This window comes from Stenella coeruleoalba, assembly GCF_951394435.1.
Source record: "Stenella coeruleoalba genome assembly, chromosome: 13".
Taxonomy (NCBI): Eukaryota; Metazoa; Chordata; class Mammalia; order Artiodactyla; family Delphinidae; genus Stenella; species Stenella coeruleoalba.
Window position 1 is genome coordinate 62,268,717 of NC_137159.1, and position 24,049 is coordinate 62,292,765.

A 24,049-nucleotide genomic window follows, 5' to 3' on the forward strand; every position below is an offset into this window, starting at 1 on the left:
TGTTTGTTGGCAGTCTGTATATCTTCTTTGGAGAAATGTCTATTTAGGTCTTCTGCCCATTTTTGGATTGGGTTGTTTGTTTTTTTGTTATTGAGCTGCATGAGCTGCTTATAAATTTTGGAGATTAATCCTTTGTCAGTTGCTTCATTTGCAAATATTTTCTCCCATTCTGAGGGTTGTCTTTTGGTCTTGTTTATGGTTTCCTTTGCAGTGCAAAGGCTTTTAAGTTTCATTAGGTCCCATTTGTTTATTTTTGTTTTTATTTCCATTACTCTAGGAGGTGGGTCAAAAAGGATCTTGCTGTGATTTATGTCATAGAGTGTCCTGCCTATGTTTTCCTCTAAGAGTTTGATAGTTTCTGGCCTTACATTTAGGTCTTTAATCCATTTTGAGCTTATTTTTGTGTATGGTGTTAGGGAGGGATCTAATCTCATACTTTTACATGTACCTGTCCAGTTTTCCCAGCACCATTTATTGAAGAGGCTGTCCTTTCTCCATTTCTCCTCTCCAGGAGGTACATTCCTGCCTCCTTTATCAAAGATAAGGTGACCATATGTGTGTGGGTTTATCTCTGGGCTTTCTATCCTGTTCTATTGATCTATCTTTCTGTTTTTGTGCCAGTACCATACTGTCTTGATTACTGTAGCTTTGTAGTATAGTCTGAAGTTAGGGAGCCTGATTCCTCCAGCTCCGTTTTTCGTTCTCAAGATTGCTTTGGCTATTTGGGGTCTTTTTTGTTTCCATACAACTTGTGAAATTTTTTGTTCTAGTTCTGTGAAAAATGCCAGTGGTAGTTTGATAGGGATTGCATTGAATCTGTAGATCGCTTTGGGTAGTAGAGTCATTTTCACAATGTTGATTCTTCCAATCCAAGAACATGGTATATCTCTCCATCTATTTGTATCATCTTTAATTTCTTTCATCAGTGTCTTATAATTTTCTGCATACAGGTCTTTTGTCTCCTTAGGTAGGTTTATTCCTAGTAGCATCTTTAGGTAGTATTCTGGTAGAATCTTTAGGATTCTCTATGTAGAGTATCATGTCATCTGCAAACAGTGACAGCTTTACTTCTTCTTTTCCAATTTGGATTCCTTTTATTTCCTTTTCTTCTCTGTTTGCTGTGGCTAAAACTTCCAAAACTATGTTGAATAAAAGTGGTGAGAGTGGGCAACCTTGTCTTGTTCCTGATCTTAGTGGAAATGCTTTCAGTTTTTCACCACTGAAGACGATGTATATGGAGCTTGGAGGTCTCTTGTGGACCAGTGTTCTGAAGTTGGCTCTCCCACCTCAGAGGCACAGCACTGACTCCTGGCTGCAGCACCAAGAGCCTTTCGTCCACACGGCTCAGAATAATAGGGAGAAATAGTAGAAAGAAAGAATTAGTAGAAGTAGAAGTAGAAAGAAAGAAAGAAAGAAAGAAAGAAAGAAAGAAAGAAAGAAAGAAAAGAGGGAGGGACGGAGGGAGGGAGGAAGGAAGGAAGGAAGGAGGAAAGGAAGTAAAAAAAGAAAGAAGATAAAGTAAAATAAAGTAAGATCAAATATAATAAAGTTATTAAAAATAATTATATAGAGAAAAAAATTTAAAAAAAGATGGATCGAACCCTAGGACAAATGGTGGAAGCAAAGCTATACAGACAAAATCTCACACAGAAACATACACACTCACAAAAAGAGGAAAAGGGGGAAAAATCATAAATCTTGCTCTCAAAGTCCACCTCCTCAATTTGGGATGATTCGTTGTCTAAAGGAGGGAAGGAAGGAAAGAAAGAAAGAAGATAAAGTAAAATAAAATAATTAAAATAAAAATAATTATTAAGAAAAAATATTAAAACAAAAACAAAAAAACGGACGGATAGAACCCTAGGACAAATGGTGGAAGCAAAGCTATACAGACAAAATCTCACAGAGAAGCATACACATACACACTCACAAAAAGAGGAAAAAGGGAAAAAATCATAAACCTTGCTCTCAAAGTCCACCTCCTTAATTTGGGATGATTCGTTGTCTATTCATGTATTCCACAGATGCAGGGTATATCAAGTTGATTGTGGAGCTTTAATCCGCTGCTTCTGAGGCTGCTGGGAGAGATTTCCCTTTCTCTTCTTTGTTCTCACAGCTCCCAGGGGCTCAGCTTTGGATTTGGCGCCGCCTCTGCGTGTAGGTAGCCGGAGGGCGTCTGTTCTTCGCTCAGACAGGAGGAGGTTAAAGGAGCCGCTGATTCGGCGGCTCTGGCTCACTCAGGCCGGGGGGAGGGAGGGGCACTGCGTGCGGTGCGTGCCTGCTGCGTCAGAGGCCGGCGTGACGTTGCACGAGCCTGAGGCGTGCCGTGCGTTCTCCCGGGGAAGTTGTCCCTGGATCCCGGGACCCTGGCAGTGGCGGGCTGCACAGGCTCCGCGGAAGAGGGGTGTGGAGAGTGACCTGTGCTCGGACACAGGCTTCTTGGTGGCGGCAGCAGCAGCCTTAGCGTCTCCTGCCCGTCTCTGGGGTCCGCGCTTTTAGCCGCGGCTCGCGCCCGTCTCTGGAGCTCCTTTAAGCAGCGCTCTTAATGCCCTCCCCTCGAGCACCAGGAAACAAAGAGGGAAGAAAAAGTCTCTTGCCTCTTCGGTAGGCCCAGACTTTTCCCCGGACTCCCTCCCAGCTAGCCGTGGCGCACTAACCCCCTGCAGGCTGTGTTCACGCCGCCAACGCCAGTCCTCTCCCGGCGCTCCGACCGAAGCCCGAGCCTCAGCTCCCAGCCCCGCCCGCCCCGGCGGGTGAGCAGACAAGCCTCTGAGACTGGTGAGTGCCGGTTGGCCCTGATCCTCTGTGAGGGAATCTCTCCGCCTTGCTCTCCGCACCCCTGTTGCTGTGCTCTCCTCTGGGGCTGCGAAGCTTCCCCCTCCGGCACCCGCAGTCTCCGCCGGCGAAGGGGCTTCCTAGTGTGTGGAAAGCTTTCCTCCTTCACAGCTCCCTCCCACTCGTGCAGGTCCCATCCCTATCCTTTTGTCTCTGTTTTTTCTTTTTTCTTTTTCCTTACCCAGGTACGTGGTGGGGGGGGGAGGTTCTTGCCTTTTGGGAGGTCTGAGGTCTTCTGCCAGGGTTCAGTAGGTGTTCTGTAGGAGTTGTTACACGTGTAGATATTTTCTGGTTTATCTGTGGGGAGGAAGGTGATCGCGTCTTACTCTTCCGCCATCTTCTCGGAAGCCCCGGCCAAAGGATGTATTTTAAAATAGAGCTTAGAATACATCCAACATTTTTTGTTGTTTTAATCAGGAGAGACATTCAATATATCCAGTCTCCTAAACTACCAGTGATGGAAGTCTGTTCCTCTACTATTGGAATACTACTTTACTTTTTATTATAAATACTACTAAGTCATTGTGCACATCTTTAAATAGATTTATAAGAATAATTCAGTAAATGAAATGATTGGCTAAATAGCATGCATATAATTAAGACCCTTGATTTTGTACTGATAAATTGACCATAAATAAGTTTTACTAATTATACAGAGCCAGCAAAACAAGATAGGAAACTAGATATAATTATTATTTCACCATTTTACTTTTGAAACATGGAAAACTAATATGATGTTAATATCAGAAATCTAATTTTGGGGAGTTCCCAGGTGACCTATAGGTTAGGAGTCCAGGCTTTCACTGCCGTGGCCAGGGTTCATTCCCTGGTTGGGGAACTGAGATCCTACAAGCAGCCACATAGCTTGGACAAAAAAATTAAAAAAAGAAAGAAAAATCTAATTTTAACTAATCTAATAAGTAAAAAAAAATTTTAAGGGGTGAGACAGAGAAGGTTCTTGTTGCATAGCCAAGCTATAGAAAGATAGTGTATGGACTGGATACACTGGTGGTCCCTAAATAGATATGTCCATGGCTTAATCCTCAGAACCTCTGAAAGTTATTTTATCTGGAAAAAAAATGGGTGTTTACAGATGTGATTACGTTTAGGATCTTGAGAGGAGTTTATCCTGGATTTTCTAGATGGGCCCTAAACCCTAAACACAATCACATGTAACCTTATAAAAGATAGAGAGATTAGACCAAGAAACACCGAGGGACACAGTCAAACAGAAGAGAAGGAGGTAATGTGACCACAGAGGCAGAGACTGAAATGATGTGGTCGCTGGTCTAGGAATGCCAACAGCCATCAGAAGCTAGAAGAAGCAAGGAATGGATTTTCCTGTAGAGCCTCCAGAGAGTGTGGTTCTGATGACACCTTGCTTTTGAACTTCTGGGTTCCAGATTGAGAGAATAAGTTTCTCTTGTTTTAGGCCACCCAGTTTGTGGCAACTCTAGGAAACTAATACTGGTAGGTTTTAAGAAAAATCCATCTTTCCTTCTATCTTTTGTCTTTTTTCTATAGGTAATAGGTAGGTTCTGCTCAATGTCTGACCTCTGTTGTAGATGATAAGGATGACAAAGATGGCTCATTTTATGCGCCGCCACAGTTTTACTTCATTGAGGGCAATAACAAATCTACTGGCCCAGACTCTCAGTGTGTTTTATTGAGTGTCCCCAGAACTCTCCTAAACAAATAGGCAAACTTGAATTATTTTCTGTAGCTGTTTTCCATGTCATATTAAATTTTTAGTCTTAGCGAAGAGGGTTATGTCAAATTTTGGAGATCTAATTGTTTCAAAAAATGTTCCTGTGATTATCAATTGATATTGTCTAAATAGTTTATTCTCAGAGGGAGATTATGATGTGGCTCTTCCAGCCTCTACCAAACTTACATGGAGTTATTGTGCACTGCTGAATATGAAAAAAATAACTGTGAAGAACTGTAAGAAAGTCTACATGTAAATCATTTCTGGAATTTCAGTTAAATAAAATCCCAAGAGATCTAGGTATAGTACAGAAACATGTAGGTGAGGATGAGTCCTCGACCAACCATTACTATTAATTATATTAAGTGTCATGCCTGGCATTCCCTAATCATGATGTGGACAGAATGTACATTAGAGAGGTATAATGATTTCAATATATGTAACCTATTATACTTAGAAGCAGAAACAAAGAAAAATATGTAAAGCATAAGGATGGAATGGATTGCACTGTAAACTGTCAGATAAAATTTTGTCTCAGACTTTGCTGTCTAGCAGCAAATTTTACATTCCAGAGGTGAGCTAGTCAAAAAGGATAAACTTCATGTTTCACATAAACTACAGTGATGATTTCACAGATCTAGAAAAAAGTCATATAACATTCTGAGATACACTTAGCAGATGAGAGAAATGATATACTAACGGCATCAATTGAATGGCAAGTTGTGTGTGAAGCAGCATAAAACATTAGCTTGGAATTTTCTGTGCCAAAAGTATGAAATTAAATATAATAATGAATAAACCTGAGAGCCATTCCATCTCCAAAGCAATCCCTGCATTTTTCAACAAGAGAAATGATAGATCATCACGTGACTTCTTTAGGAAGGTATAACAAAATTCTTGAATTCTCAGATCTGTTAGATCAGGTAATTATGAAGAGAAAAAAGAATCCATGCAAAGCTAGTATGTTATAAAAGGAAATAATTTTTCATGATAAAAAATTAACTCAGCTACATTTAACAAATGTATATTTCCAGAAATATGACCACAAGAGAAAAGCAAGTTAATTATCTGGGGGAGAGGCTAGAAGGATGAAAATTGTGTTAACTTGATTTTAGATATGTTTAAAAATAAATATATAATGGTGGGGCATATAGAATCCTACAAAAAGTGGGTACTTATATTTTTTGACCCCTGTGTCTAGAACACTATCTAGATCTTACATTTTTGTTCAGTGGAACTTACTGCTAAATTTCATAGGGACTCATAGAAGGTCAAAAGATTTGGTTTGCCTGCATCTTTCTAACACAGCCTGTGATGGATTGGGTGGCTCTGCTTATACGATGTCAGAAAGTCAGATTTAAGCTAAGGATATTCACTCCATCTGTTGAGTATTTTCAAGCATCAAAATTTGGGGGTTTCAGTAAACCAAACATTCACTTAGTGAAATGACTCACTTTTCACCTGGGTCTGTTCTTTGGAATTGTATAAATGAAGGGTTGGCAGACAATGACTTATAGGTGAACTATAGCCCACAGGTCAAATCTGGCTTGACTCTTATTTTTTTAAATAAAATTTTATTGGAACACAGCCATGCCCATTCATTTAGGCATTATCGATGGCTGCTTTCTTGCTATAACAGCAAAACTAGGTCTATTCACCAGAAACCAGATGATCAACAAAGCTGAAAATATTTACTGTATGGCTCTTTACAGAAAACTTTTACAATCCCATGTTCTATCTAGAGTAAATTGCAAAACTTTTGTTCAGGTCTCTTAAGAAATAAAGCTAAGTAATGCTGAATGTTACGTCCTATGTTAAAATTTGAAATTCCTCTAGCCACTTAAACACAGGTAAATAATGGCATTCAAAGCAGTCGTAAAAGACAATTCAGGGATTGGTGTGTTGGTAATGAAGAAAAGTAAACTCTTATTCAGGAAAACACTTCAAATTAAATGCTATTCAACACTCAGAGAATCAGAAGTTATTGCAGATCAGGTGTAGTTTCATCTGACCTCTTAGCTTAGAGATAAAAAATGACAAAACTTGGTTTCTTCTGCTCATTCTTGGCCTGATCCTGATTAAGCAGTGGTTGTGAATGCTTTGTTTTCTTGAGTCACAGGTAAGAAGGAGGCTGTTGGTCCTACTCTTTCAGGTGGAAAACTACCCTCACTCTGTGTATCCCTCAGAGTAGATGATTGATATGGGAGTTATGGGAATCCTCGGTGATCCATGTTATTTTAGTCAATCCAATAACCAAATCAAAGTGATTGTGTAGCAATCTAGTCAATCATTCATTGATCTGCAATTATAGTAAAAAAAAAAAAACAAACATATTGACTAGAATATTACTGATTTGTTTCGATTAGGTCTACAGAGGAGTTATAATCTCTTTAGCAGTTTAAACATTATTCACAGAATTACCTGCCTGCAGTCATAATGCAAACATGATAAAAGTGTTCTACAATCTCAACTTTAAAAATATACCAAGGAGGAAAATACAGGCAACAGTTTTTTCAAAAGATATATTGAAAAATATCATTTTAGGTGAAAATAGTGGAATAAAAATTGCACTTAAATAATGATTATAGCTGTGTATATCTACCCTCAGACAACATTTTGACATTTTTAAATACTATATGGAATGACAGACCAAAATTGTCATAGTAGAAAGCAAAGGGTTTAGAGTTAAGACCAAATTTGCAAAAACAGACGAAAAACTTGGCTTAAAATCTCTGACCCATCCTGGTGAAGTAACATTTGAAAGTGTCAGAGATGTGGTGCTGGCTCAGATCCTTCAAAGGGCTCACCCTCCCTTTCAGCCCCCAAGGAAGGAAGGTTGATAGGTGTCAACTGTCAGTCCTCTCAAGGAATTGTCCTTAGCTAAAGAGAGTCACCTCCCCCAAAGTCACACCTTCTTCCCGGGACAGCCCCCATCCAGTGACTGGTCAATAAGTTGTATAAAGGACTGGACCCTTTGTCACAACTTGCGACAACTCTGAAGGGCTATTCTGGCTTCAGAGTTCTATGTAGGGTTGGCTGAAGCCTTATTGTGACTGCTCAACAACCTAAATTATCCCTCTGTCCAATCTTCTTCCTTCTCTTCCCCATAACATTGATCCCAAGAGCATTCTTGAATTACCATCCACCATGCTAATCTCCATCTCAGTCCTGTTTCCTGTAAGAGTCAGTGATTGGAGTAGTCTAAGAAAGTGCATATTCAGATAAAATTTTGGAGACAGAGCACCCAAATCCTGCTGGCAGTGAAAAACCCATCACAGTGGTAGGTGGAGAATAGATAGCCTCTGGTTCAAATTAGCTGGCTAACATGACCTGGTAGAGACACAGTGACTGTTACCAAGTTATCATGTGACTATTATGTGCTTGGTTCTGTTGCACCTACCAAATCATGAAATCAAAGAGGATCATTAGAAATCCATTGTAAGATAGAAGTTGTGCATTTGGGACTAAGCATGAGCAGTGCCAGAAACCGTAAGTTTGTCACACAAGCAAGGTTACCCAGACTCCATGTAATACACAACTGTTGAATCAGCTCTCTTCCTCAGCTCTCTTCTATGCCCACATGGTGGCTTCCTTATGACCAAATGATGGAGGCAGAAAACAAGGCCATGTCATTTCTCTGATCTGGGTGCTTATTAAAAGTGACTGCAAGCTGAATATGTATTGAAGCTGGTAATCCACGTTAGTTAGCTAGAAATAAGCTGAGTCAGTACGGTTGTCCTTCAGCATCCATGGGGATTGCTTCCAGGACCCACTGCCGATACTAAAATCCATGAATACTCAATTCCCATAGTAGGCCCTCCATATCTGCGGTTCTCCATTCACAGATACTAAATGCCAGGGGGCCAACAGTATGTAGATTCATGAGCAGTGGCAAATTGCTTGGAGAGTGCTCAGAAGCTGAACAGAGAAAAAGAAATGGGTTGGCAAGTTCATCAGAAGCTGAAAAGAGAAAAATCGGAAAATTGGTGAGGACATCTGGAATAGCATACGTGTTTTAGGTATAGGTTTTTCCTTCCTGCTTGAAGGGCCCCATCCAGGACCATTGTCTAGGGACTTGTAAGTATTTGATACATTTACGTGGCATCCCAAAGAGTATTATGTTCAAGGGACTCACTCTGTAGCAAAGGAGGTGCAGCAATGTGCACATCACCATGGAATCCTGTGGTTCTGCCACATACCATACAACCCATGACTGTCCAATCCAAAACAGCAATGGGATGACCTATCAATGGTGCAGCTGAAGCCCCAAGTCAAAGAAAATATCCTCTGAAGACAAGGCAAAATACTCATAGCAGCACTTGCACAATGGTCATTATATTATTCTGCACCCACAATAGGTAGAGCAGATGGTTTGGTGAACCCTGAAAGCTCTTCCCACGTGAATCTTTTGGAGGATTGCTTCCTTTCACCCCTGTGACTCTGGGTTCTCTAGGCTTAAAATCATGGTTTCCCTGATGGTTAATGATGTTGAACACCTTTTTTCATATATCTGTTGGCCATCTATATGTCCCATTTGGAAAAATGTCTATTCAAGTCCTCTGCCCATTTTTAATCAGATTTTTTAATTTTTTTGATGTTGAGTTATATGCATTCTTTGTATATTTTGGATATTAACCCCTTATAAAATATGTCATTTGCAAATATCTTCTCCCATTCAGTAGACTGCTTCTTCATTTTGTTGATGGTTTCTTTCATTGTGCAAAAAGCTTTTTAGTTTAATGTGGTCCCAGTTGTTTATTTCCGCTTTTGTTTCCCTTGCCTGAGGATAGGGATCCAAAAAACAATTTTTGCTAACACTGTTGTCAAAGACCATACTGCCTATGTTTTCTTCTAAGAGTTTTATGATTTCAGATCTTACATTTGAGTCTTTCATCCACTTTGAGTTAATTTCTGTGTATGGTGTGAGAAAGTAGTCCAGTTTGATTCTTTTGCATGTAGCTGTCCAGTTTTCTTGGCACTAATTCTTAAAAAGGCTGTCTTTTTCCTATTGTATATTCTTACCTCCTTTGTTGTGGATTAATTACCCATAAAAGTGTGGGTTTATTTCTGGGCTCTCTATTCTGTTCCATTGATCTATGTGATTTACTCTTTTTGTGCCAATACAATACTGTTTTAATTACTGTAGTGAGGTTTGAAATCAGGACTGTGTTACTTCCAACATTGTTCTTCTTTCTCAAGATTTTTTTTTTTTTTTTTTTTTTTGGCAATTCAGGATCTTTTGTGTTTTCGTACAAATTTTAGAACTCTTTTTTTCTAGTTTGGTGAAAAATGCCATTGATATTTTAATTGGGATTACACTGAATCTGTAGATTGCTTTGGGTAGTATGGTCATTTTAATAATAATAAAGCTTCCACTCCATGAATGCAGTATATCTTCTATTTGTTTGTATCATGTTCAATTTCCTTCATCAGTGTCTTATAGTTTTCTTAGTACAGGTCTTTTACCTTCTTAGTTTGATTTATTCCTAGGTATTTTATTCTTTTTGATGTAATTGTAAATGAGATTGTTTTCTTTATTTCTCTTTCTGATAGTTATTAGTGTATAGACATGCAACAGATTTCTGTAAATTAATTTTGTATCATGCAACTTTACTGAATTCATTTATTCTAATAATTTTTTGGTGGCATCTTTAGAATTTTCTGTATATAATCTCATGTCATCTGCAAACAGTGACAGTTTGAATTTTCCTTTTCCAATTTGGATTTCTTTTATTTATTTTTCTTTTCTGATTGCCGTGCCTAGGAATTTGAATACTATGTTGACTAACAGTGGTGAGAGTGGGCATCCTTGTCTTGCTCCTGATCATAGAGAACATACTTTCAGCTTTTCATGTTAAGTGTGATGGTGGTTCTAGGTTTCTCATATATGGCCTTTATTATGTTGAGGTTCATTCTATCCACCCACTTTGTTGAGAGTCTTTATCATAAATGAATGTTGAATTTTGTCAAAAGCTTTTTCTGCATCTATTGAAATAGTATGATTTTTATTCTTCAGTTTGTTAATATGGTATATCACATTGATTGATTTGCAAATATTGATCTACCTTTGCATCCCTGGGGTAAATCCCACTTGGTAAAGTCTGATGTGGGCTCAGGCCCCTTACTCCCTGGGGAGAGCCTCTGCAATTTTGATTATCCTGTCATGTGTGGGTTGCCAACAGCGGGATATGGGTGTTGACTATAACACGCCTTCGCCCCATCACCCATCTCATTGTGGTTGCTTCTTTATATCCTTAGTGATGGAAAATGTTTTCTGCCGGTCTGCAGGTCATTTGCATAGATAGATGTAGTTGTAATCTTGGTGTCTTTGTGAGAGGAGGTGAGCTCAGGGTCTTCCTACTCTACCATCCTGGTCACAACCCCTATGAGAATTTTAATTGGCGTGGACCTCATGTGGTTCAACAGTGACCCTGACATGGCTGCTAAAAACAAACAAAACCTGTTGTGCAAATAGACACATAATATTTTCTATTTATTTCCCATCAAGATTGCTGTGTTCAGATTAGGCTATCACATTGAAAAAGGGCCTTTTAAAATCAGGACAGAGAAAAAAGGATCCTGAACTATCTGGAAACAACTCCGCTGAGACAGCATGTGGATAATTTCTGTGGCAAAGCCCCTGAAAACAAAAGCAATTCACTATAGTAAAGAACTGAAATTGTATTTTTGGTCCTTAGCATTATTTTCTAATCAGCCATATTAGCTCTCTGGTGCTATGTAATTTCACAGCCTGTCTGACATAGTCTGTCTTACAACTATCAAATTTTGTAAGAAGTGAGGTCAGAACAATCAGCTAAACTACAAATAAATATGTGGGCCAGATTATTGGTCAGCCTCCATTTAAAACGCATAGAAACACTGAACAATCGGATTATTCTGCCTATGTTGTTCTGTGTTTATTTCTTATGGTCTGACCTCTTGCGCAACTCTGACCATTACATTGGCTTCCAACTCTATTCATTTTAAATAGAATTGTGATTGCTGAGTGTTGTGATTGCTGTTCTTGAACTTTTAATAATTATCCTTTGATTTGGGGACATGCAGGCTGAGGGAACTGGATAAGAAGCATGTATAGCTGGGAATGCAATGGGATAAGAAAATAAATAGGCAAAGTGTGTCTCTGATCTGCAACTAAAGTGTTTGAATCTTGTGGAAGAGACAGTTATTGATATCAGTATTCATTCTCCAGTTACTCAACTTATAATTAAGACCCTGGCTCCCTCTCTGATGCACCTAGATAGTATTAGCAATTAGAGACTATATTCCCCAGGCTTCCTTGCTATCAGTTTTCAGTATATGTGCAAAAGTTCATTTCTGGGTCACATCCTTAGAGGAAGCTGCTTGCCCTCCACTTCCTCTATCCTTTTTCTATCTCCAGGAAATAAATAAACCCAGAGAGCAATACTATGTCTCAAGGATGAGACATTCCTTAGGCTTCTGTCTTCCCTCAGTCACTGTATTTTTGGAAATCTCTTTGTTATAGCTGCTTAGTTTAAACCATATAAATGAATGAATCATATTAATAAATATATGAAGAGAAAACTAGGAAGTACTGTTAATAGAAGTGTGGGTTGCTGCTATCTGCCCTGGGAATCACGAGTAAATAAGAGTATTTTTCAGGAGCATGGTGAGAGGTGTAAAATATAAATAGAGGTGAGAATCCAAAGGAAATCTAAGGAAGCAGGAAAGCTTAGAACAAGGAATGGTAACAGTAGAAATATGCAAAATTGACTCCATTATTTAAATACACAGGCAGTGCTCCTGGCAATTTTATATGAACTTCTAATTGGAACAACATGGACACCTGCACTTTAATATAAATGTTTACTCTTAGATTTCCAGTCCAGATTCCTTTATTTTTTTCCCAGTGTTCAACTCTGACCTGTGACATAGAGTCATGAAAAGGAGGGACTCATAGTACGTTATTTGAAAGTATGTGCTCTAGAACCACTTAGACGTGATTATGTTCCTTCACATACTGTTCCTTCACATATTGTTACTAGACTGAATTTCAGTTTATCCTTATGTAAATGAGGATAATAACACCCACAACAGAGAGTTCACATAAGGTTTAAATGAATAAAACGGCCTAAAAGGCTTAGGACATTCCCTGGCACATAAGAAACATGAATTTAAACAGTATGTTTTTACTAAAGTACTATTCTTGATAATAATACTGTAACTGATGCCCGTTTTCTTCAATGGCCAAGTCTATCGATATTAAAACATCTGATTGTGGAAACATTGTTATCTCTATCTTTTATTGTAGGACTCCACCACAGGAGAGAGAAATACACAACAAGAAATAGAAATAGTAAGAAGCTTGTATCTACTTTCCTATCTCATAGTGATTACTGACCCAAAGACATTTTTTTGTGTGGAAACTTGAAAGTCGATTCTCTGGAGTCCCTCATCCATGCAGAGTACTGTGAGCTTTCTCTATTTTCAAATTACAGTTTAATATGGGTCAAGGTACTGGTATTTAATGATAAATGGTAGTGAGAATGGCCTCTCCAAATGACAATAAATTAGTGACAAAGACCACAGGTCTGCCTGAGTTGCTTACTGAGCTTTGAATCTAGCAAATAGCTTCCTGCATGTATATTAGAATTATTATAGATAGATTTTCCAGTACAAAGAGACCTCGTGTTTATAAGTATTCATATGGACTGGACTGTTTTAAATTTTTGGAACTTTAAATAAGATAGGTAGAGCTCCTGAAGAAAATAATGAATCACTGGAGCTGTACTTTAACACCTGTTCAACATCTAATTAGTTGAATTAGAGTCACTTTGTAAGAGTTAATCAATTCTCTAGCTTTAGCTGCCCCAATGCTTATGAAATTTGCTGATGTTATCATTACATTGAAGGAGACACTCTGCATTTTAATAGGAGTATTTATTATAAGACCTTAGTGGTACAACAGAAACAAGCATTAAGATATATTTTTTTTTTTCTGCAAAATGAGGACTTTACCAGGACAAGATTATGCCTTATCTGCACAATAGAATGAAATAACATATCAATCAAATGTAACTTTCTGGAGGGCTGCTTGGTAGACACTGTGCCAAGTGTCATATCTGGCATAGACTAGGACTTAACTAAACACTTTCTAACATTCTTCTTGTAAGTGGTAATACAATTATCTATTTGATGAAATACCTAAATGCAGTGGGTTGCTAACTACATAATATAATATAAAAGCCCTCAGAAAAATGTTTCCTTCACATCCCAAAATATTTTTTTTGTTAAAATTTTCACATTAACTTATCACTAAAATATCCGGTGACAAAAAGGCAAGAGAGTGCAGTTTTTAATTTAAGTATATATATGGCAACTACATATCCAGCCTGAAACTGACTTTAAATATATTAGCTCATTTAATCCTTGCAACATGACACAGTACTGTTATTATTATCAGTCATTAACAGTTAATTTTGAATGCATTTAAAAGGTTAGTGAATTAGTCAATCTAGTAGGGTTGTGAAGATGCTGGGAATTCAATGATATGATACTATTTTGGAAAACTGGATATCTATCTAGATGTTAAGAATTTAATTCATGATTTCTGTTGTACCTATTATGACTTAGAAATTTCAAAATATACAGTGCTTTCCTAAATTTGACACCATTGCATTCAAGGCTTATGGGGACAGTATATACAAGACATAAAATATAATTCACTATAGTATGTAATATATTCAAGAGACAATGAGATAAAAATGCTTTCAGGTAAAATGTGTTGAATTTATATAAATGTCTCCAGCTTTATTGACTCTCTACATTAAAATATTATTTCCCTTAATCAGTTCATATTCTATACTCTACATGAGCATCATTAAAGAACTGTGAGGGAATTTTGGATTAGGCCATAATTCTTGAAACCCCATGCTAGAATTTCTGCCATTGTGTTTTTGAAAATTATAATACCATTGTGTATTTGTGTGACTTAATATCTGTTCTCTATGCTTTATTGTCTATCATTCCCCCAAATGTCATGTACCAGAGACCTGCCAATGTCTAATATGGTCTCTATTGATTTTTAATTGGACTTTTGCACATTATTTTGAGATTACTAAAATTTTCAAATATGCAATAAGAATATTAGTTCTTTAGCAACAACACTATAGTGCCAATAATTCTTCATATGCCAAATAGTATTGAACTAAGAAACTTGTGCTGTATTGATATCTAGTATTTAAGTCATTAAGTAGGACAAACCTGAGACCTATACTTGGATATAAGGACACTTCTTGTCATATACCTTCCCTGCTGCCTACCTTCCCAATAGACTCAACTGAAAAGCAAACATTATCTCCCTTATTCTACAGGTACAGCTTTTTGAGACTTGTATATTATTATCACTCATTCCTCCCTCTACCTCAAACCCCGCAGTTCATTAATAATCTCTACTCTATATCCATTCTGAAAGTGCAAAGTCAGTAAATGAAAGAACAGGCAATTAGGGAAGAATTGAGGGGGTTGGTTTATGTTATTATGTGTGTTAAAGAATAAAGGCAGCAGTAGAGATTGAAAAGTTTTCATAAGCAATGTCCATTGGAGATGTAGTTTTTAATACCACTTAGTGCTTCCAGCCAAATGTAGCCCACTTTAACCTAGGACAGCCACAGGAGACAAATGTTTGCTAGGCACAAGAACTTGGGCTGGAACCAGTGTACATCCACTAGACCCGCTGGTGTTAATCCAGTTAGAGAAAGCAAGAAAATCCAAATCATCAGTTAAGTATAGCCAAGAGAAAACCATACACTGTGACTGAAAATGAGTCAAGGGTAATTTAGTATAATAAAATTATTGTGGGACCTATGGAAAGAAAATATTGAAGGACAAGGGAAATATCCTTCTGAACAGCTTGGAAGAATAGCAGAAGCTGAACTTTATTTATTTTAGGTATGAGCAAAACAATGTATAGAAATCTTCTGCCATCTTCAAAAGGATATTTTTATGAAATAAAAGAAGAACATCAATAAAGGCAAAAAGAAATATGGGTGAGAAAAAGAGATTCCCATGAAATACAAAAAAAATGCAGGTATACAACTAAAATCCATATTGGAGAGGTAAAGAAGTGGAATTTACCTTGTGGAACATGTAAATAGTGATTTATCTGATACACTAGAGAAGCTATCCTACAACTGAAAAATATAAAGATAAAAATGGTGTTTCAACAAATATTAGATATGAAGTAGACATGCATTCTTAATGATAGCTAATGTTTAGTGAGGGATTCTTCTTTGTACTTCACATGTATTAAGTATGTTATTCCTATAAGCTATAAAATCTTTTAAAAGGTTTAGCCCATTTCATAGATAAGGTAGCATCAGAGAGTAAGTATTAATAACAAGAAAAGGATGGGAGCATGTCAAAGTCAACCTGGAAGAGCTCCCAGTGGCCAAAGCTGGACAATTTGAGCAACAAGATAATATTGAATTATAACCTAAAGTATAAAATAAATATACATGAGTCCTTATGATATGACTAAATGATTGAATAGATATGTTAATGTAGAAGAGACAAATATTACTTATAAAAATATTCCAAATTAATTTATGTAGCTTCTTATCTCCAACCCCAAGTGAAGATTAATTCCCCTTTTTCCCTTCTCTCCCCAAGTGGGGACTGCACTTAGTGACTTACTTCCAAAGACTAGCATATAGAAAGGGAAAACTTTAACTTTACAGTGAAGAAACCTTGGCCATATCATCATGGATAACGTCATCAGTGATGTCATGTCAGTGGTATGTACCCCTAAAACAATATGATGAAAAGAACAGTTCTGTGTTATTCTTCCTCCAAACTCATAACCACAATTTGCCATGAGGAAAACATCACATAAAATCCAGATTGAGAGACATTCTATAAAACACTTGACCAGTACTCTTCAAAATTATCAAGAGAATGAAAAAACAAGGAAAAACTTAGAAACAGTCAAAGGTTGGAGGGAACTAAGTAAATATAATGACTAAATGCAATATGAGATCCTGGCTTGAATCCTAGGGCTGAGAAAATGTCTTAGATGAACACGTGAAATATGAATAAATTCTGGACTTTAGTTAATAATGTACCAATGTTGGTTTCTTTGTTGCGACAAATGCATCATTTTAATATAAGAAGCTAACAACTTCTGGGATGGGGTATATGGGAACTTTCTGTAGTTTCTTTGCAACTAAGTTAAAAGTTTATTTTAAAATATGTATTGATCATACTGTTTCCAGTATGATTGATGCAAATAACTATTAATTTGTACAAAATTAATAAGAAGTAAAGACCACTGAAGGCACTGGAGGATGAACAAATAAAGCAAATTTTAGAGACACATTGACACTAGGAAAAGGGGATGACTCACTGGTTTATAGTTTTCAGCCTGATGCCAGGCCACAGACACAATGCAGTGTGACTGACACTCCAGTAGAAAACTCTTAGTCACTTCCTTCTGGCCTTGGAGAAACAAAGGACAAGGTTCAGGAAACCATAGTTGCTAGAATGTAATGGGAGAGGGAAGATCCTGCAAAGGACAGAGCTGGAAGGAAAGCTTCCAATTTTTTTAATATAAACTCTGCCCAAATCTCTGGATGAACCCTGAACCATACACATGTTGGCAGATTCTCAACAGCTCATCTAAGAATAAGATAACTGAACTGCGATTTGGACTGACCCCAAAGCACAGAGTTTGCAGTTTGAGTCCAAATAAGTTAATCACCTCCTAAAATGACAAAGCCTATATTTTTCTCAAGAATAATAGAGAATTAACATTCTGGAGGGGGACATACCTACATATATTATTTGAGATTATTCTGTAAGATATATGTGTCAATTTAATTATGTGTCTTTTCATTTATTTATGTCTAAGTTGGCTCATGTACATTTATTTTATACATTGAGTATAGTTCAGTACTATGCTACTTATTTTGTTGTTCAAGTTTTTCCAGGCTTACCTTTGGGACCTCTTTCAGGTTGACTCCTAAGTCCCTTTGACATGTCCACATCATTTTGTTTTCTGCTTTCCAGCATGGCAAGATACTCCTTGCTCATCTTGTGTTTTCCCCGCCCCAGTCCCTTCAGGGTGGGCTGTACTCAATAAGAATCCTAGAAAGATTTTTCATGTAACCTGAAAAAATATATGAGAAAATAGGTGTGCAATTATAGCTAAAAAAGCTTTTGGAGAAATGATGGGGAGAGCAATTTCATGGGTTCATTGAAAGCAGGGAGACTTATTATTCCTAGTAATTAAATATATTGTAAATCTATAGTAAGTAAAGTTGTACTGTTAGTATTTATACTCATAGATAAACAACTATAGCCATTTAAAATAATATATAATTTAGAGCTTATAAATTCATAAACATAAGGCAATTTAATATAAAAATCACATATAGTATTCATATGGAAAAGAGGAATTAGTCAGTAAATCAAGTTAGGAAAATTGTCTCTCCATTAGAAAAGGTTAAGTTAGTTTATTTCTGTAAACTTTCATAAAAGATTCCAGATATATAAACAACTTTAAAAACTAACAATAAAAACAAACAAAATATTAATATGAAAACCCTAAATAAAACATATTTATAAAAATACACAAATGAATATATAGGATAACATGCTCATGGCCTTTATGGAAGGAAAGAATTTCTAAAGAAAAAAAGGTTAAATACATGAAGGATGAGATTAGATAAATTTATCTGTATGCAATATGTGAAGAAAATACATGAAACATATATCAGGCAAATTATTAGTGTTCAGAATTTTACTAAGGCAAATAATTCAATTTAAAGGGTGCAAATGAACTTATTTACAAAACAGAAGTAGAGTCACAGATGTAGAAAGCAAACTTATGTTTACCAGGGGATAAGGCAGGGGAGGTAAATTGGGAGATTGGGATTGACATATACACACTACTATATACAAAATAGGTAACTAATAAGGACCTACTATATAGCACAGGGAACTCTACTGAATACTCTATAATGGCCTGTATGGGAAAAGAATCTAAGAAAGAGTGGATATATGTATATGTATAACTGATTCACTTTGCTGTACATCTGAAACTAACACAATATTGTAAATCAACTATACTCCAATAAAAATTTTTAAAAAACACCTGCATACAATTCTCAAAAAAAAGTAGAAATACATGAATAATATAGAAAGTATGCCACTGCCATTCTCTGAATGAAAGAATTATGACCTTATTTATCCATAAATTTAAAAATTAAAGTAATAAAAATGCTAAAAAAAATAAATAAAATAGGCAAAGTATAGGAATAAGCAATTCAGACAAGAAGATGCAAATGACAATGAAAATATGATTGAAACTTAGTAGTAATCATTATATTGCTAATCATTATATCAGTGAGATAGCATTTTTCAATCCACCAGACTAGCAAAGGTTTTAGAGTCTCATTATACCAGTTTTGGCAAGGATATACAATACTGGTGCTCTCATTCACAGCTTGTGGTTCAGTATATTTGGAGGTGATTTGGAAGATTTTAATAACCTTAAAGTTGAGTATATCCTATGATCTAATTAAATCCATTTCCTAATAAGTTTCCCAGGATAGAGTGCATGGAAAACATGAACAAGGAAGTTGATTTGTAGTATCATTTAATATGGTATAATAACATGAAACAGCCTAAAAAGGGGAATGGCTCAATAAACTCTATTGTGATTAATATTACAGAATACTTTGCAACAATTAAAAAGAATAAAGAAGATTTACATGTTACCAAATATTTCCAAAATACATATTTTTGGGAAAAAAGAAAGTTTTAGAAAAATGTATATGATATAAAATCATTTATGTAAAATATAAACAACCACAGTGATAAAATATGTTCTATGGCTATATGTGTAAATATATAGAAAGCACATAGAAAATATGTATAACCTTTGTAACTAATTAAGGATTTGAAGGAGAAGTTTGGAAGAAAGTGAGGACTTGAGCTTATCTGACATAGCTTAGATTTTTTAAGGAAAACATATTAACATACTTCTATACAATTTAATTTGAAATTACTACAGAAGAATAAATACTGTTTAATCCATAAAATCAGTATATTAAATGGCATAATGTGGTTAACATGTAGCATTGACAATGCCTGGCTGACATGAGTATGTGATAATTGCATATGGCATGTATTAATATATGATAGTATATATATATATATATAATGGCATATGATAGTAGGCATATGATTGTTGAAAGATATGTTACAAAAATACTAATAATATTTTAGCCTTTGTATCAGAAAAAACAAAGTCTTTTGATATCTAAGAATGGAAAGATACACCTCTAATGATAAAAATAAATGGTTTTCTAAAACAAAATTATCACATCTTCCTTAAAAATCATCTCTACTCAAATCAAGACAAGATAAAGTTTCCCTATAATCACTATGCTTATATAACATTGTTCAAAAATTCTGGCCAATGCAGAGAGAAATAAATTGAATTGAAGCAATGAAAAAAAAGATTATAGGGGCTTCCCTCGTGGCGCAGTGGTTGAGAGTCCGCCTGCCGATGCAGGGGACACGGGTTCGTGCCCCGGTCTGGGAAGATCCCACACGCCGCGGAGCGGCTGGGCCCGTGAGCCATGGCCGCTGAGCCTGCGCGTCCGGAGCCTGTGTTTCGCAAGGGAGAGGCCACAACAGTGAGAGGCCCGTGTACCGCAAAAAAAAAAAAAAAAAAAAAAAAAAATTTATAGTCATATAACCACAGAAGAAGAGGCCCACATTTTATCTTTATCATTTAGTATGATTTTTTTTTTTTTGGAGTGGAAAATAAATGGGTAGAATTACAGGCACTGTTCTAAACACTGAGTCTAACCCTGACTGCTACCATCCCAGTATGTTATGTATGTGAATACCATCAATGATGACTTCTCTATAGGAAAACAAAGTTTAAAAGATTTAAAAGCCATTAATTAAATAATTCCATAAAACTTCCATGTAAGTACAAAGCATCTATAAACATCATACAGATGTTTGTTTAGACATACAGATGTCTAAAATGTCCTGTATGTTCTTTCCCTCAGATACCACATGGATCGCACTGACTGTTGACATATTCCCTGAAATCCTTGTGCATTTTGTTTGAACCATTTTAAGTATAATACACAACCAGAAAAGAGCATACACATCTTGACATCTTCTGACATTTCCCAGTGTCTAACCTTATATCTGTCCCAACCCTGACTCTTGCAGACTGTATTTATATAAATAAGAGTGAGTCCAAGGTCTCTGACCTCAACCCTATAATTTCTCTTTCTGTAGTAGGAATGGATTCAGATTTTATGGGGTATTTATACTTTTTGGAGGGTCCTCTTTAAGAAAAATAATTTAACATTACAGATACCAAATTTAGTATGTAAATAAGTATGTATTTAGAAGGAGAAAAGAAACTGAACAAATTATAAATGTTGAAAAGCTGACAAACACTATGAACATCACCAAGTGAAACAAAGTTATTACTAATTAACTGCCTGGTACACATCTATATTATTTTCTATATTTTTGGATGCATTCTAATGATCATGTTCTCCTAAGGCAAATATTTTGTAAACTTTCCTCTGGAGAAAATCAACAGTTAATTCAGGCTTCCCTTTAGGTTGGCGAATAGAAATTTACTTTTTATTACTACAAGTTTAGAAAAGTATTTTTCAGCTTCACATCTGGTTATTGGTAAGGCCACACGCATGACTTTCTCAGCAGTTTTTTTCTTAGATAGTATGTCTTAGGGGTGGAGGAGCTTTCTGGGAACTACAACACTTTGCCAGTTTGACAGACTCCAAAGCCCCTCATGCAACAGCTGGTCCAGCTTAGCCAAGAAGCTTGGGTTGGAGTTGAACCCCCTCCCAGCAGGCGGCAGAGCAGAGCCTTCTCCAGGTCTCTTACATCATTGCCAAGTTGTAGCTGGTCCTTTTCTCGTGTAATATGATTTATTATTTGGAGTGTGGGAGTATAGTAAAGGAGAATCTCAAATTTACCTTAGACCTTGGTCTTATAAGCATCGATTGAATTCAAAAAGTCTTGATATAAATAAATGCATGCTCATTATACAAAAAATTTAAAGTATAGAAAATATAATAAACAGGATGCTATTGCCTAGAGGCAATCACAGTTAATATTTTTATTTATTTCCTTCCAATTTTCTTTCTATTCAGTTTATATAGTCATGAAGATGCTGAACAAATATTTATCATTTGGTTTTATCACTTACCATTTTGTTATAAACTTGTTCCCAAGTTGTTAGAATTTCCTAAGTAATATTTATTTTATTATTTATCATACTATTTTATTAACTGGATGCATCATAATTTACTGTTTCTCTGTTGTTGGATATTTCAGTTATTTTGTTATGTTAGCCTGTCATCTTTGTGCTTCAACATTTGTCTATATCTCTGATTATTTATTGCATAGACTTTTAAATATAGAACTATAGGTTTTAGAAATGGCAATTTTTCTAAGGTTCTAGGTGTATATTGTCAAGAGTCTTTCCAATACATTTTCTCTTCCACCTTCAGTATATAAGATTACCCATTTCATAACACCCTTTCCAGCACGACTTATTAATTAAAACACAGATTAATTTGAGAAACATAAAGTGACACTTCCTTAAATTTAGAGTATTTGATGATTTTTCATGTTTTCCTATGTTTTGTTTTCAACTGCATATAACTTTGCTTTAATACTTTGTTTTATGATGGGCTGATCACGGTGTACAGTAGATATCATCAAACTGTATCTTTTGCTATCAGTCATTCATTACAGAGATAAATATTACATCTGTCCAGACTTCCTTCTATTTTCCATTTCAAAAAATATGCCCACTCCTGCTAGTCTAATCTTAATTAAAATATCAGTACCATAAATTTTGTTTTGTTTTGTTTTGTGGTACACGGGCCTCTCACTGTTGTGGCCTCTCCCGTTGCGGAGCACAGGCTCCGGATGTGCAGGCTCAGCGGCCATGGCTCACGGGCCCAGCCGCTCCGCGGCATGTGGGATCTTCCCGGACCAGGGCACGAACCCGTGTCCCCTGCATCGGCAGGCGGACTCTCAACCACTGCACCACCAGGGAAGCCCAGTACCATAATTTTTAAACACTTTTTATATTGATGTTGTTTTGAATCTTAGGCTTACAAATAACTAAGAGATGCATTGCCAGCCTTCAAAGCAGCGGGAAATTAAATGTAGAGATAGGGTCTATCTATCTATCTGTCATCTATCATATCTATCATCTATTATCTCTCTATCATTTTTACATGTATTAATGCAAAGTAGCACATGCTCCAAGTGAATCGCATGCAGCAAATACAGGTTTGAGAGGAGGAAGTTATCATTAAGGCTTCTATGGCCTCAGTCAGTTTCATAGAGGAGGAAAGTTGTGACTCTTGGCGAAAAGGTAGGTCAGAGAGTAAGAGAAAGGATTAAAAAAAAAGAAAAAGAATCAGAGAAATGAGCAAAAGTTTTCAGGTGGGTAAGTACCAGGCATGTATAGGTAAGAAGAGGTGAAATGGATTTGACTAGACATGTAACTTTAGTTGTTTTCAAATTCTGCTCCTTAGGGACCACATAGCATATTCTCTCTCCTACCCCCCTGGCGAACTATAGTGGAAAGGAGGGCTATAAGTGAGAGGCTGGTTACCAACGCTCTCCCTACCTCATCCCCCACCTTATTCACAGCAACTATTTTCATCTGTTAGCCTATAGCAACCCCGTGTAGGACTTCCTGTGAACATAGGTGTGCTTTGGTAAAAGAATTTTAAAAGCTCTGTTGAAGAGGACGAAGTATGGAAAGAAGCATGTAGAATAAGTGTAGAGCAATATACTGATAGGAGAAATCCAACAGAACAGCACAGGATAGATTTAACTGGAGGGAGCTTGTCTTAAAGAGGTGAACTTGAAGATTATTGCAAGTGTTCAACATTTACAATCACTGATTGTTGACAAGACATCGTTAGTCTAACAGTAAAATGAAAAGCTCACTCTAGAGTAACAGCAGTTTGAATTAAAAGAAATATATGAGACATTAACATAGATAGAAGTCCTAGATTTGATGACAGAAAAGGAAAATTTAAAAAGGACCTTAAACTTTTCATACCAGGGGATTGAGGAAAAATGTAAATAAAAAGAAAGAGGAATATTGATAGGAATTTCTTGCATAATTAAAATGTTATGTTTGTATTTCCACAGTCTGAATTTGTTAGTTTGAAATTTATTAGTTTGAAGGAATGTCAGGATATTTAAATGGATTTGTTCAGCTGCAGCTAGAGATACAGGGCTGCTGCATATCTACCATCCAGGAGAATGGTTTTTGCAAATCTTTGTAAAGATAATAATAGAAGACTTTGGTGGATGTGTCTCCTAATCAGAGAGTTTAAAATGAAAAAGGGAGGTTATAATATATTGAGCCTTGAGATATTTCTTACTGAACACTGAGACATAAATAGATCCATTCAGGTAAAGGAGAGTAGGATG

General features: G+C 36.4%; 1 long non-coding RNA gene across 1 annotated transcript in view; it reads left to right on the plus strand.

The window, feature by feature from the left end:
• Positions 1-2,421: 2,421 nt before the first annotated feature.
• Positions 2,422-24,049, plus strand: part of LOC307196464 — a 167,403-nt gene continuing 145,775 nt past the window's right edge. Inside the window, exon 1 of the long non-coding RNA XR_013831141.1 lies at positions 2,422-2,778. This is a non-coding gene — a long non-coding RNA (uncharacterized lncRNA). The remainder of the gene's footprint in view (positions 2,779-24,049) is intronic.